General features: G+C 35.3%; 9 non-coding genes across 9 annotated transcripts; all 9 read left to right on the top strand.

Moving 5' to 3' along the window:
* Nucleotides 1-257: 257 nt before the first annotated feature.
* TRNAF-GAA (transfer RNA phenylalanine (anticodon GAA)) lies at nucleotides 258-330 on the top strand. Its single transcript has one exon. It is a non-coding gene; the product is annotated as a tRNA-Phe (tRNA).
* A 1045-nt stretch (nucleotides 331-1375) lies between these two features.
* Nucleotides 1376-1458, top strand: TRNAL-CAG (transfer RNA leucine (anticodon CAG)). The gene has a single exon. It is a non-coding gene; the product is annotated as a tRNA-Leu (tRNA).
* A 3324-nt stretch (nucleotides 1459-4782) lies between these two features.
* Nucleotides 4783-4865, top strand: TRNAM-CAU (transfer RNA methionine (anticodon CAU)). Its single transcript has one exon. It is a non-coding gene; the product is annotated as a tRNA-Met (tRNA).
* Nucleotides 4866-5762: 897 nt separating this feature from the next.
* On the top strand, nucleotides 5763-5835 carry TRNAF-GAA (transfer RNA phenylalanine (anticodon GAA)). The gene has a single exon. It is a non-coding gene; the product is annotated as a tRNA-Phe (tRNA).
* A 1042-nt stretch (nucleotides 5836-6877) lies between these two features.
* TRNAL-CAG (transfer RNA leucine (anticodon CAG)) lies at nucleotides 6878-6960 on the top strand. The gene has a single exon. It is a non-coding gene; the product is annotated as a tRNA-Leu (tRNA).
* An 897-nt stretch (nucleotides 6961-7857) lies between these two features.
* TRNAF-GAA (transfer RNA phenylalanine (anticodon GAA)) lies at nucleotides 7858-7930 on the top strand. Its single transcript has one exon. It is a non-coding gene; the product is annotated as a tRNA-Phe (tRNA).
* Nucleotides 7931-8975: 1045 nt separating this feature from the next.
* Nucleotides 8976-9058, top strand: TRNAL-CAG (transfer RNA leucine (anticodon CAG)). Its single transcript has one exon. It is a non-coding gene; the product is annotated as a tRNA-Leu (tRNA).
* Nucleotides 9059-12382: 3324 nt separating this feature from the next.
* Nucleotides 12383-12465, top strand: TRNAM-CAU (transfer RNA methionine (anticodon CAU)). The gene has a single exon. It is a non-coding gene; the product is annotated as a tRNA-Met (tRNA).
* Nucleotides 12466-13362: 897 nt separating this feature from the next.
* TRNAF-GAA (transfer RNA phenylalanine (anticodon GAA)) lies at nucleotides 13363-13435 on the top strand. The gene has a single exon. It is a non-coding gene; the product is annotated as a tRNA-Phe (tRNA).
* Nucleotides 13436-14402: the final 967 nt, after the last annotated feature.

The following is a 14402-nucleotide window of genomic DNA, read 5'->3' as shown; positions in this document are numbered from 1 at the left end:
AAACACAGGGTTTGAATGAACCTGATGAATGGAGTCAAATTGAAAATGTAAAAAAATCTCTGTCAAAATTGCTGTTTTTTTCTACTCATTCACAAAGAGTTAATGAAAGTTATTAAATATGTACAACAAAATAGCAGGAGTTTCAAATAGAAATCATGCTGCAAAAACCAGTCAAAGCAAAAATAAAAATATCTACTTTCAGGGGTTTCGCTTGACATTTGCCAAGTGTCTAGCACTCCTAAAGTTGTTTGTGTTTGGCCGAAATAGCTCAGATGGGAGAGCGTTAGACTGAAGATCTAAAGGTCCCTGGTTCGATCCCGGGTTTCGGCAACATCATTTTTCTTGATTCTTTACATTTTAAGGAGAAAATAAACAAAGCACGTGGACTGATTATTTAAAGAAAATGTAAAAGGCCTAAAAATCTTAACTATCTACAGAAAATAAAATGTTAAAAAGATGAGAAATGGGAACTTTTCCATTTGAGCAAATTATTATTTTTTTGTAATTTTTCCTCTGTTTTGTTTATTTCCATTTCACTTAGCTGTAAGAGGATTTAAAGGGAACCTGATAGCTGATAAAGAAAGCATGTATCAGACACTAGCTGAATGATTTCAACCATGTATGTTTGACTATGAAATGCTGTGGTGTATATGAATTCATTGTGAGAAGTAATTTCTAAAATGGGGTCACTTTGGGGGGGTTTCTGCTGTTTTGGTACTTTTGGTACTCTGCAAATTTTACCTGCAAACTATTCTTGCAAAATCTGCATTCCAAAATCCAAATAGCGCTCTTATTTTCAAAGCCCTGCTGTGTGGCCAAACAGTAGATTCTGAAGAAATATGGTGCATCACCGCATTTTGTGAGAAATCTAACATTTCTAACATCCTAACAAAATAAAAGGAGGTTTGAAAGTGAATGCTGACAAAAAGTACACATATGAAAAATGCTATTTATTTACATTTTTGTGTGGTGCGACAAGTTGGTTTAAGGATATAAGCAGTCAAAGAATAAAAATGACTAATATTTCAAAATTTTAAACAAAATTTAGATATTTTCACAGAAAAAAACTAAAAATATATTGACCTAAATTTACAGTTAATGTAAAGTACAATGTGTCACAAAAAACACTTTCAGAATTACGGGGATATGTAGAAGCATTCCAGAGTTATTACTGCATACAGTGATAAAAGTCATATTTTTTTAAAATGGGGCTTGGCCATTTAGCTCAAAATAGGCTTGATAACTAATAGTTTAAACAAATGTATTGAAATAAAAACTGTAATATTAAATATTTTAAAATAATTTTCAATGACAATTACTGGTCATATTTCTGCTGACTAACTTGGAAAGAGTTAAGGCACAGAATCTACAAGAAGTCAGGATGGCCGAGCGGTCTAAGGCGCTGCGTTCAGGTCGCAGTCTCTCTTGGAGGCGTGGGTTCAAATCCCACTTCTGACATCACCTTTTCATGAAACTATACAGATTCTCAGTCAATTATTGATTAGATGGGGATCAAACCAAACTTAGCAATGGGCCTTAAAAAATCCGATCCCAAAGTTACCACTACCTGGGAGTCTTTGGGGTGAATCTGAATTTGTCATCTATAAACGGAACTCTAGGACCGTGAAATAGTTTTTATGTGCATATGTTAGCTGTCTTGGCACTATAAAAATACTGCCGGCGGTCAATGGGGCGGGACTATTTCAACTCTTTGTGTTCTCTTTCCCTATTAGGGCGGAGACTCCACATCCTATGGGGCTGTTCTGGGAGATTTCTATAAACTGAATTGCCGGTAAGTCTAATTTCATATTTGATTACCTCATTCATCAATAGACCATAAAAATACTTAATAAACAAAAGCTTAAAAAGCAGGTAATCATAGTTTTAAAGTCTGAAATGCACATGCGATACTGACATCTAAGTTTCAGCACATTTTGGGACAAATGTTTTCACATTGAAAGTTAACAATCATTAAAATATTTTCTCTAAATTGTTGTCTCCTTTTTTGCTCCAATTATTTGCATTTAACCCCTTAATCCCATATGACGTACTATACCATCGAGGTGGGGTGGGCCTTAATTCTCGGTGACGGGATAGTACGTCATACGCGATCGGCCGCGCTCACGGGGGGAGCGCGGCCGATCGCGGCCGGGTGTCGGCTGCATATCGCAGCTGACATCCGGCACTATGTGCCAGGAGCGGTCACGGACCGCCCCCGGCACATTAACCCCCGGCACACCGCGATCAAACATGATCGCGGTGTACCGGCGGTACAGGGAAGCATCGCGCAGGGAGGGGGCTCCCTGCGGGCTTCCCTGAGACGATCGGTACAAGGTGATGTACTCACCTCGTACCGAACGTCTTCTCCCTGCAGGCCCCGGATCCAAAATGGCCGAGGGGCTGTATCCGGGTCCTGCAGGGAGCACTTCCGGGTCGGAGCAGGCTGCAGATGAAAGCTGCAGCCTGCTCCGATGAAAGTATGATCGCAGATCTGATAGAGTGCTGTGCACACTATCAGATCTGCGATCTGTGATGTCCCCCCCTGGGACAAAGTAAAAAAGTAAAAAAAAAAATTTCCACATGTGTAAAAAAAAAAAATAATAATTCCTAAATAAATAATAATAAAAAAAAAATATTATTCCCATAAATACATTTCTTTATCTAAAAAAAACAAACAAAAACAATAAAAGTACACATATTTAGTATCGCCGCGTCCGTAACGACCCAACCTATAAAACTGGCCCACTAGTTAACCCCTTCAGTAAACACCGTAAGAAAAAAAAAAAAACCGAGGCAAAAAACAACGCTTTATTACCATACCGCCGAACAAAAAGTGGAATAACACGCGATCAAAAAGACGGATATAAATAACCATGTTACCGCTGAAAACGTCATCTTGTCCCGCAAAAAACGAGCCACCATAAAGCATCATCAGCAAAAAAATAAAAAAGTTATAGTCCTCAGAATAAAGCGATGCCAAAATAATTATTTTTCATAATTTGATTACCTCATTCATCAATAGACCATAAAAATACTTAATAAACAAAAGCTTAAAAAGCAGGTAATCATAGTTTTAAAGTCTGAAATGCACATGCGATACTGACGTCTAAGTTTCAGCACATTTTGGGACAAATGTTTTCACATTGAAAGTTAACAATCATTAAAATATTTTCTCTAAATTGTTGTCTCCTTTTTTGCTCCAATTATTTGCATTTAATAACAAATAAAACTTGATGTAACATTATGCATGCACATTGTCTTTTATGTGCAACCATCACCTGTCTCACAAACACAGGGTTTGAATGAACCTGATGAATGGAGTCAAATTGAAAATGTAAAAAAATCTCTGTCAAAATTGCTGTTTTTTTCTACTCATTCACAAAGAGTTAATGAAAGTTATTAAATATGTACAACAAAATAGCAGGAGTTTCAAATAGAAATCATGCTGCAAAAACCAGTCAAAGCAAAAATAAAAATATCTACTTTCAGGGGTTTCGCTTGACATTTGCCAAGTGTCTAGCACTCCTAAAGTTGTTTGTGTTTGGCCGAAATAGCTCAGATGGGAGAGCGTTAGCCTGAAGATCTAAAGGTCCCTAGTTCGATCCCGGGTTTCGGCAACATCATTTTTCTTGATTCTTTACATTTTAAGGAGAAAATAAACAAAGCACGTGGACTGATTATTTAAAGAAAATGTAAAAGGCCTAAAAATCTTAACTATCTACAGAAAATAAAATGTTAAAAAGATGAGAAATGGGAACTTTTCCATTTGAGCAAATTATTATTTTTTTGTAATTTTTCCTCTGTTTTGTTTATTTCCATTTCACTTAGCTGTAAGAGGATTTAAAGGGAACCTGATAGCTGATAAAGAAAGCATGTATCAGACACTAGCTGAATGATTTCAACCATGTATGTTTGACTATGAAATGCTGTGGTGTATATGAATTCATTGTGAGAAGTAATTTCTAAAATGGGGTCACTTTGGGGGGGTTTCTGCTGTTTTGGTACTTTTGGTACTCTGCAAATTTTACCTGCAAACTATTCTTGCAAAATCTGCATTCCAAAATCCAAATAGCGCTCTTATTTTCAAAGCCCTGCTGTGTGGCCAAACAGTAGATTCTGAAGAAATATGGTGCATCACCGCATTTTGTGTGAAATCTAACATTTCTAACATCCTAACAAAATAAAAGGAGGTTTGAAAGTGAATGCTGACAAAAAGTACACATATGAAAAATCCACAAGAAGAAATATGGTGCATCACCGCATTTTGTGAGAAATCTAACATTTCTAACATCCTAACAAAATAAAAGGAGGTTTGAAAGTGAATGCTGACAAAAAGTACACATATGAAAAATGCTATTTATTTACATTTTTGTGTGGTGCGACAAGTTGGTTTAAGGATATAAGCAGTCAAAGAATAAAAATGACTAATATTTCAAAATTTTAAACAAAATTTAGATATTTTCACAGAAAAAAACTAAAAATATATTGACCTAAATTTACAGTTAATGTAAAGTACAATGTGTCACAAAAAACACTTTCAGAATTACGGGGATATGTAGAAGCATTCCAGAGTTATTACTGCATACAGTGATAAAAGTCATATTTTTTTAAAATGGGGCTTGGCCATTTAGCTCAAAATAGGCTTGATAACTAATAGTTTAAACAAATGTATTGAAATAAAAACTGTAATATTAAATATTTTAAAATAATTTTCAATGACAATTACTGGTCATATTTCTTCTGACTAACTTGGAAAGAGTTAAGGCACAGAATCCACAAGAAGTCAGGATGGCCGAGTGGTCTAAGGCGCTGCGTTCATGTCGCAGTCTCTCTTGGAGGCGTGGGTTCAAATCCCACTTCTGACATCACCTTTTCATGAAACTATACAGATTCTCAGTCAATTATTGATTAGATGGGGATCAAACCAAACTTAGCAATGGGCCTTAAAAAATCCAATCCCAAAGTTACCACTACCTGGGAGTCTTTGGGGTGAATCTGAAATTGTCGTCTATAAATGGAACTCTAGGACCGTGAAATAGTTTTTATGTGCATATGTTAGCTGTCTTGGCACTATAAAAATACTGCCGGCGGTCAATGGGGCGGGACTATTTCAACTCTTTGTGTTCTCTTTCCCTATTAGGGCGGAGACTCCACATCCTATGGGGCTGTTCTGGGAGATTTCTATAAACTGAATTGCCGGTAAGTCTAATTTCATATTTGATTACCTCATTCATCAATAGACCATAAAAATACTTAATAAACAAAAGCTTAAAAAGCAGGTAATCATAGTTTTAAAGTCTGAAATGCACATGCGATACTGACATCTAAGTTTCAGCACATTTTGGGACAAATGTTTTCACATTGAAAGTTAACAATCATTAAAATATTTTCTCTAAATTGTTGTCTCCTTTTTTGCTCCAATTATTTGCATTTAATAACAAATAAAACTTGATGTAACATTATGCATGCACATTGTCTTTTATGTGCAACCATCACCTGTCTCACAAACACAGGGTTTGAATGAACCTGATGAATGGAGTCAAATTGAAAATGTAAAAAAATCTCTGTCAAAATTGCTGTTTTTTTCTACTCATTTACAAAGAGTTAATGAAAGTTATTAAATATGTACAACAAAATAGCAGGAGTTTCAAATAGAAATCATGCTGCAAAAACCAGTCAAAGCAAAAATAAAAATATCTACTTTCAGGGGTTTCGCTTGACATTTGCCAAGTGTCTAGCACTCCTAAAGCTGTTTGTGTTTGGCCGAAATAGCTCAGATGGGAGAGCGTTAGACTGAAGATCTAAAGGTCCCTGGTTCGATCCCGGGTTTCGGCAACATCATTTTTCTTGATTCTTTACATTTTAAGGAGAAAATAAACAAAGCACGTGGACTGATTATTTAAACAAAATGTAAAAGGCCTAAAAATCTTAACTATCTACAGAAAATAAAATGTTAAAAAGATGAGAAATGGGAACTTTTCCATTTGAGCAAATTATTTTTTTGTAATTTTTCCTCTGTTTTGTTTATTTCCATTTCACTTAGCTGTATGAGGATTTAAAGGGAACCTGATAGCTGATAAAGAAAGCATGTATCAGACACTAGCTGAATGATTTCAACCATGTATGTTTGACTATGAAATGCTGTGGTGTATATGAATTCATTGTGAGAAGTAATTTCTAAAATGGGGTCACTTTGGGGGGGTTTCTGCTGTTTTCGTACTTTTGGTACTCTGCAAATTTTACCTGCAAACTATTCTTGCAAAATCTGCATTCCAAAATCCAAATAGCGCTCTTATTTTCAAAGCCCTGCTGTGTGGCCAAACAGTAGATTCTGAAGAAATATGGTGCATCACCGCATTTTGTGAGAAATCTAACATTTCTAACATCCTAACAAAATAAAAGGAGGTTTGAAAGTGAATGCTGACAAAAAGTACACATATGAAAAATGCTATTTATTTACATTTTTGTGTGGTGCGACAAGTTGGTTTAAGGATATAAGCAGTCAAAGAATAAAAATGACTAATATTTCAAAATTTTAAACAAAATTTAGATATTTTCACAGAAAAAAACTAAAAATATATTGACCTAAATTTACAGTTAATGTAAAGTACAATGTGTCACAAAAAACACTTTCAGAATTACGGGGATATGTAGAAGCATTCCAGAGTTATTACTGCATACAGTGATAAAAGTCATATTTTTTTAAAATGGGGCTTGGCCATTTAGCTCAAAATAGGCTTGATAACTAATAGTTTAAACAAATGTATTGAAATAAAAACTGTAATATTAAATATTTTAAAATAATTTTCAATGACAATTACTGGTCATATTTCTTCTGACTAACTTGGAAAGAGTTAAGGCACAGAATCCACAAGAAGTCAGGATGGCCGAGTGGTCTAAGGCGCTGCGTTCAGGTCGCAGTCTCTCTTGGAGGCGTGGGTTCAAATCCCACTTCTGACATCACCTTTTCATGAAACTATACAGATTCTCAGTCAATTATTGATTAGATGGGGATCAAACCAAACTTAGCAATGGGCCTTAAAAAATCAGATCCCAAAGTTACCACTACCTGGGAGTCTTTGGGGTGAATCTGAAATTGTCGTCTATAAACGGAACTCTAGGACCGTGAAATAGTTTTTATGTGCATATGTTAGCTGTCTTGGCACTATAAAAATACTGCCGGCGGTCAATGGGGCGGGACTATTTCAACTCTTTGTGTTCTCTTTACCTATTAGGGCGGAGACTCCACATCCTATGGGGCTGTTCTGGGAGATTTCTATAAACTGAATTGCCGGTAAGTCTAATTTCATATTTGATTACCTCATTCATCAATAGACCATAAAAATACTTAATAAACAAAAGCTTAAAAAGCAGGTAATCATAGTTTTAAAGTCTGAAATGCACATGCGATACTGACATCTAAGTTTCAGCACATTTTGGGACAAATGTTTTCACATTGAAAGTTAACAATCATTAAAATATTTTCTCTAAATTGTTGTCTCCTTTTTTGCTCCAATTATTTGCATTTAATAACAAATAAAACTTGATGTAACATTATGCATGCACATTGTCTTTTATGTGCAACCATCACCTGTCTCACAAACACAGGGTTTGAATGAACCTGATGAATGGAGTCAAATTGAAAATGTAAAAAAATCTCTGTCAAAATTGCTGTTTTTTTCTACTCATTCACAAAGAGTTAATGAAAGTTATTAAATATGTACAACAAAATAGCAGGAGTTTCAAATAGAAATCATGCTGCAAAAACCAGTCAAAGCAAAAATAAAAATATCTACTTTCAGGGGTTTCGCTTGACATTTGCCAAGTGTCTAGCACTCCTAAAGTTGTTTGTGTTTGGCCGAAATAGCTCAGATGGGAGAGCGTTAGACTGAAGATCTAAAGGTCCCTGGTTCGATCCCGGGTTTCGGCAACATCATTTTTCTTGATTCTTTACATTTTAAGGAGAAAATAAACAAAGCACGTGGACTGATTATTTAAAGAAAATGTAAAAGGCCTAAAAATCTTAACTATCTACAGAAAATAAAATGTTAAAAAGATGAGAAATGGGAACTTTTCCATTTGAGCAAATTATTATTTTTTTGTAATTTTTCCTCTGTTTTGTTTATTTCCATTTCACTTAGCTGTAAGAGGATTTAAAGGGAACCTGATAGCTGATAAAGAAAGCATGTATCAGACACTAGCTGAATGATTTCAACCATGTATGTTTGACTATGAAATGCTGTGGTGTATATGAATTCATTGTGAGAAGTAATTTCTAAAATGGGGTCACTTTGGGGGGGTTTCTGCTGTTTTGGTACTTTTGGTACTCTGCAAATTTTACCTGCAAACTATTCTTGCAAAATCTGCATTCCAAAATCCAAATAGCGCTCTTATTTTCAAAGCCCTGCTGTGTGGCCAAACAGTAGATTCTGAAGAAATATGGTGCATCACCGCATTTTGTGAGAAATCTAACATTTCTAACATCCTAACAAAATAAAAGGAGGTTTGAAAGTGAATGCTGACAAAAAGTACACATATGAAAAATGCTATTTATTTACATTTTTGTGTGGTGCGACAAGTTGGTTTAAGGATATAAGCAGTCAAAGAATAAAAATGACTAATATTTCAAAATTTTAAACAAAATTTAGATATTTTCACAGAAAAAAACTAAAAATATATTGACCTAAATTTACAGTTAATGTAAAGTACAATGTGTCACAAAAAACACTTTCAGAATTACGGGGATATGTAGAAGCATTCCAGAGTTATTACTGCATACAGTGATAAAAGTCATATTTTTTTAAAATGGGGCTTGGCCATTTAGCTCAAAATAGGCTTGATAACTAATAGTTTAAACAAATGTATTGAAATAAAAACTGTAATATTAAATATTTTAAAATAATTTTCAATGACAATTACTGGTCATATTTCTGCTGACTAACTTGGAAAGAGTTAAGGCACAGAATCTACAAGAAGTCAGGATGGCCGAGCGGTCTAAGGCGCTGCGTTCAGGTCGCAGTCTCTCTTGGAGGCGTGGGTTCAAATCCCACTTCTGACATCACCTTTTCATGAAACTATACAGATTCTCAGTCAATTATTGATTAGATGGGGATCAAACCAAACTTAGCAATGGGCCTTAAAAAATCCGATCCCAAAGTTACCACTACCTGGGAGTCTTTGGGGTGAATCTGAATTTGTCATCTATAAACGGAACTCTAGGACCGTGAAATAGTTTTTATGTGCATATGTTAGCTGTCTTGGCACTATAAAAATACTGCCGGCGGTCAATGGGGCGGGACTATTTCAACTCTTTGTGTTCTCTTTCCCTATTAGGGCGGAGACTCCACATCCTATGGGGCTGTTCTGGGAGATTTCTATAAACTGAATTGCCGGTAAGTCTAATTTCATATTTGATTACCTCATTCATCAATAGACCATAAAAATACTTAATAAACAAAAGCTTAAAAAGCAGGTAATCATAGTTTTAAAGTCTGAAATGCACATGCGATACTGACATCTAAGTTTCAGCACATTTTGGGACAAATGTTTTCACATTGAAAGTTAACAATCATTAAAATATTTTCTCTAAATTGTTGTCTCCTTTTTTGCTCCAATTATTTGCATTTAACCCCTTAATCCCATATGACGTACTATACCATCGAGGTGGGGTGGGCCTTAATTCTCGGTGACGGGATAGTACGTCATACGCGATCGGCCGCGCTCACGGGGGGAGCGCGGCCGATCGCGGCCGGGTGTCGGCTGCATATCGCAGCTGACATCCGGCACTATGTGCCAGGAGCGGTCACGGACCGCCCCCGGCACATTAACCCCCGGCACACCGCGATCAAACATGATCGCGGTGTACCGGCGGTACAGGGAAGCATCGCGCAGGGAGGGGGCTCCCTGCGGGCTTCCCTGAGACGATCGGTACAAGGTGATGTACTCACCTCGTACCGAACGTCTTCTCCCTGCAGGCCCCGGATCCAAAATGGCCGAGGGGCTGTATCCGGGTCCTGCAGGGAGCACTTCCGGGTCGGAGCAGGCTGCAGATGAAAGCTGCAGCCTGCTCCGATGAAAGTATGATCGCAGATCTGATAGAGTGCTGTGCACACTATCAGATCTGCGATCTGTGATGTCCCCCCCTGGGACAAAGTAAAAAAGTAAAAAAAAAAATTTCCACATGTGTAAAAAAAAAAAATAATAATTCCTAAATAAATAATAATAAAAAAAAAATATTATTCCCATAAATACATTTCTTTATCTAAAAAAAACAAACAAAAACAATAAAAGTACACATATTTAGTATCGCCGCGTCCGTAACGACCCAACCTATAAAACTGGCCCACTAGTTAACCCCTTCAGTAAACACCGTAAGAAAAAAAAAAAAACCGAGGCAAAAAACAACGCTTTATTACCATACCGCCGAACAAAAAGTGGAATAACACGCGATCAAAAAGACGGATATAAATAACCATGTTACCGCTGAAAACGTCATCTTGTCCCGCAAAAAACGAGCCACCATAAAGCATCATCAGCAAAAAAATAAAAAAGTTATAGTCCTCAGAATAAAGCGATGCCAAAATAATTATTTTTCATAATTTGATTACCTCATTCATCAATAGACCATAAAAATACTTAATAAACAAAAGCTTAAAAAGCAGGTAATCATAGTTTTAAAGTCTGAAATGCACATGCGATACTGACGTCTAAGTTTCAGCACATTTTGGGACAAATGTTTTCACATTGAAAGTTAACAATCATTAAAATATTTTCTCTAAATTGTTGTCTCCTTTTTTGCTCCAATTATTTGCATTTAATAACAAATAAAACTTGATGTAACATTATGCATGCACATTGTCTTTTATGTGCAACCATCACCTGTCTCACAAACACAGGGTTTGAATGAACCTGATGAATGGAGTCAAATTGAAAATGTAAAAAAATCTCTGTCAAAATTGCTGTTTTTTTCTACTCATTCACAAAGAGTTAATGAAAGTTATTAAATATGTACAACAAAATAGCAGGAGTTTCAAATAGAAATCATGCTGCAAAAACCAGTCAAAGCAAAAATAAAAATATCTACTTTCAGGGGTTTCGCTTGACATTTGCCAAGTGTCTAGCACTCCTAAAGTTGTTTGTGTTTGGCCGAAATAGCTCAGATGGGAGAGCGTTAGCCTGAAGATCTAAAGGTCCCTAGTTCGATCCCGGGTTTCGGCAACATCATTTTTCTTGATTCTTTACATTTTAAGGAGAAAATAAACAAAGCACGTGGACTGATTATTTAAAGAAAATGTAAAAGGCCTAAAAATCTTAACTATCTACAGAAAATAAAATGTTAAAAAGATGAGAAATGGGAACTTTTCCATTTGAGCAAATTATTATTTTTTTGTAATTTTTCCTCTGTTTTGTTTATTTCCATTTCACTTAGCTGTAAGAGGATTTAAAGGGAACCTGATAGCTGATAAAGAAAGCATGTATCAGACACTAGCTGAATGATTTCAACCATGTATGTTTGACTATGAAATGCTGTGGTGTATATGAATTCATTGTGAGAAGTAATTTCTAAAATGGGGTCACTTTGGGGGGGTTTCTGCTGTTTTGGTACTTTTGGTACTCTGCAAATTTTACCTGCAAACTATTCTTGCAAAATCTGCATTCCAAAATCCAAATAGCGCTCTTATTTTCAAAGCCCTGCTGTGTGGCCAAACAGTAGATTCTGAAGAAATATGGTGCATCACCGCATTTTGTGTGAAATCTAACATTTCTAACATCCTAACAAAATAAAAGGAGGTTTGAAAGTGAATGCTGACAAAAAGTACACATATGAAAAATCCACAAGAAGAAATATGGTGCATCACCGCATTTTGTGAGAAATCTAACATTTCTAACATCCTAACAAAATAAAAGGAGGTTTGAAAGTGAATGCTGACAAAAAGTACACATATGAAAAATGCTATTTATTTACATTTTTGTGTGGTGCGACAAGTTGGTTTAAGGATATAAGCAGTCAAAGAATAAAAATGACTAATATTTCAAAATTTTAAACAAAATTTAGATATTTTCACAGAAAAAAACTAAAAATATATTGACCTAAATTTACAGTTAATGTAAAGTACAATGTGTCACAAAAAACACTTTCAGAATTACGGGGATATGTAGAAGCATTCCAGAGTTATTACTGCATACAGTGATAAAAGTCATATTTTTTTAAAATGGGGCTTGGCCATTTAGCTCAAAATAGGCTTGATAACTAATAGTTTAAACAAATGTATTGAAATAAAAACTGTAATATTAAATATTTTAAAATAATTTTCAATGACAATTACTGGTCATATTTCTTCTGACTAACTTGGAAAGAGTTAAGGCACAGAATCCACAAGAAGTCAGGATGGCCGAGTGGTCTAAGGCGCTGCGTTCATGTCGCAGTCTCTCTTGGAGGCGTGGGTTCAAATCCCACTTCTGACATCACCTTTTCATGAAACTATACAGATTCTCAGTCAATTATTGATTAGATGGGGATCAAACCAAACTTAGCAATGGGCCTTAAAAAATCCAATCCCAAAGTTACCACTACCTGGGAGTCTTTGGGGTGAATCTGAAATTGTCGTCTATAAATGGAACTCTAGGACCGTGAAATAGTTTTTATGTGCATATGTTAGCTGTCTTGGCACTATAAAAATACTGCCGGCGGTCAATGGGGCGGGACTATTTCAACTCTTTGTGTTCTCTTTCCCTATTAGGGCGGAGACTCCACATCCTATGGGGCTGTTCTGGGAGATTTCTATAAACTGAATTGCCGGTAAGTCTAATTTCATATTTGATTACCTCATTCATCAATAGACCATAAAAATACTTAATAAACAAAAGCTTAAAAAGCAGGTAATCATAGTTTTAAAGTCTGAAATGCACATGCGATACTGACATCTAAGTTTCAGCACATTTTGGGACAAATGTTTTCACATTGAAAGTTAACAATCATTAAAATATTTTCTCTAAATTGTTGTCTCCTTTTTTGCTCCAATTATTTGCATTTAATAACAAATAAAACTTGATGTAACATTATGCATGCACATTGTCTTTTATGTGCAACCATCACCTGTCTCACAAACACAGGGTTTGAATGAACCTGATGAATGGAGTCAAATTGAAAATGTAAAAAAATCTCTGTCAAAATTGCTGTTTTTTTCTACTCATTTACAAAGAGTTAATGAAAGTTATTAAATATGTACAACAAAATAGCAGGAGTTTCAAATAGAAATCATGCTGCAAAAACCAGTCAAAGCAAAAATAAAAATATCTACTTTCAGGGGTTTCGCTTGACATTTGCCAAGTGTCTAGCACTCCTAAAGCTGTTTGTGTTTGGCCGAAATAGCTCAGATGGGAGAGCGTTAGACTGAAGATCTAAAGGTCCCTGGTTCGATCCCGGGTTTCGGCAACATCATTTTTCTTGATTCTTTACATTTTAAGGAGAAAATAAACAAAGCACGTGGACTGATTATTTAAAGAAAATGTAAAAGGCCTAAAAATCTTAACTATCTACAGAAAATAAAATGTTAAAAAGATGAGAAATGGGAACTTTTCCATTTGAGCAAATTATTTTTTTGTAATTTTTCCTCTGTTTTGTTTATTTCCATTTCACTTAGCTGTAAGAGGATTTAAAGGGAACCTGATAGCCGATAAAGAAAGCATGTATCAGACACTAGCTGAATGATTTCAACCATGTATGTTTGACTATGAAATGCTGTGGTGTATATGAATTCATTGTGAGAAGTAATTTCTAAAATGGGGTCACTTTGGGGGGGTTTCTGCTGTTTTGGTACTTTTGGTACTCTGCAAATTTTACCTGCAAACTATTCTTGCAAAATCTGCATTCCAAAATCCAAATAGCGCTCTTATTTTCAAAGCCCTGCTGTGTGGCCAAACAGTAGATTCTGAAGAAATATGGTGCATCACCGCATTTTGTGAGAAATCTAACATTTCTAACATCCTAACAAAATAAAAGGAGGTTTGAAAGTGAATGCTGACAAAAAGTACACATATGAAAAATGCTATTTATTTACATTTTTGTGTGGTGCGACAAGTTGGTTTAAGGATATAAGCAGTCAAAGAATAAAAATGACTAATATTTCAAAATTTTAAACAAAATTTAGATATTTTCACAGAAAAAAACTAAAAATATATTGACCTAAATTTACAGTTAATGTAAAGTACAATGTGTCACAAAAAACACTTTCAGAATTACGGGGATATGTAGAAGCATTCCAGAGTTATTACTGCATACAGTGATAAAAGTCATATTTTTTTAAAATGGGGCTTGGCCATTTAGCTCAAAATAGGCTTGATAACTAATAGTTTAAACAAATGTATTGAAATAAAAACTGTAATATTAAATATTTTAAAAT

This window comes from Ranitomeya variabilis, chromosome 4 (assembly GCF_051348905.1).
Source record: "Ranitomeya variabilis isolate aRanVar5 chromosome 4, aRanVar5.hap1, whole genome shotgun sequence".
Taxonomy (NCBI): Eukaryota; Metazoa; Chordata; class Amphibia; order Anura; family Dendrobatidae; genus Ranitomeya; species Ranitomeya variabilis.
Note: the sequence above shows the minus strand (reverse complement) of the source record. Positions and strands in the feature narration are given on the sequence as shown.